Raw genomic sequence first — 887 nt, 5'->3', positions numbered from 1 at the left:
GTTATCAGGTAATTTTAAAGGTAACTTTTTGCTTTTTTGTTTTATATATTTAGTTGCATTTATTTCGCTATGCATGAAAATGAGCGACAAATCAACTATATTAGTCAAAAAAAGAACGAAATTAAATGGTGAAAAGGTGGAACTGAGACGGAAAAAAGCCAAAAGACAACAAAAGAGGCGTAAAACTTTGACGTCATAGTAAATACAAAATTAATTTTTAGATAAACGCAGTGATCTTTTATGCACCTTGTTGGTTCCTATTTCCGGTCGGATGCGTCGGATGATTCTTTCTCATTCTTTGGTGAAGTGAATTGAGGCTTGATCGTCATTTGTCACCGGATCGAGCCATTTAATGTTAATGCCATGGATGATTATTATTTTCCATGATACTTTGCTATCTGCTGCAATTCGAGGTTGTCTTTTGTTGAGAGACTTAGTTCCTCATCCTGGAACCACGCAAGTGTTGCATGCCGGCCTGGGCCTGCGTTCTTGGTTGAATTGGTTTTGGTTGGTAGGTATCCATTGTGTCCTGCAGGAGTCAGCCAGGGTTGTCTGTGACTCATACTGTGACAACCGACACAAATATGCTAAATGATATTGACTGTTACGTTACTCAGACTATCTCGCAGACTGATCTTGCGGACCTAAGCACAAGCTTGAAACACAGTGTTGGTGTGTGATATTTACACTCACTCAATCCAGTCCCAGCCTCTTCCCCTGAAAGGAGGCAGGGTCTGACCCCTTTCTTCACTGTTTGCCCTGGACAAAGTATGGTGGATTGTGAAGTATGATAAGAGAGATGGTGAACCACCCTAACCATGGATAATTAGATTTTTAATATTTCCTGAGCTACCTATGCAGTAGTCAAGCAAACCAGGAGAGCATTT

Source organism: Amphibalanus amphitrite, unplaced genomic scaffold, assembly GCF_019059575.1.
Source record: "Amphibalanus amphitrite isolate SeventyFive unplaced genomic scaffold, NRLGWU_Aamphi_draft 001270F_arrow, whole genome shotgun sequence".
In the NCBI taxonomy this organism is placed as follows: domain Eukaryota; kingdom Metazoa; phylum Arthropoda; class Thecostraca; order Balanomorpha; family Balanidae; genus Amphibalanus; species Amphibalanus amphitrite.
Note: the sequence above shows the minus strand (reverse complement) of the source record.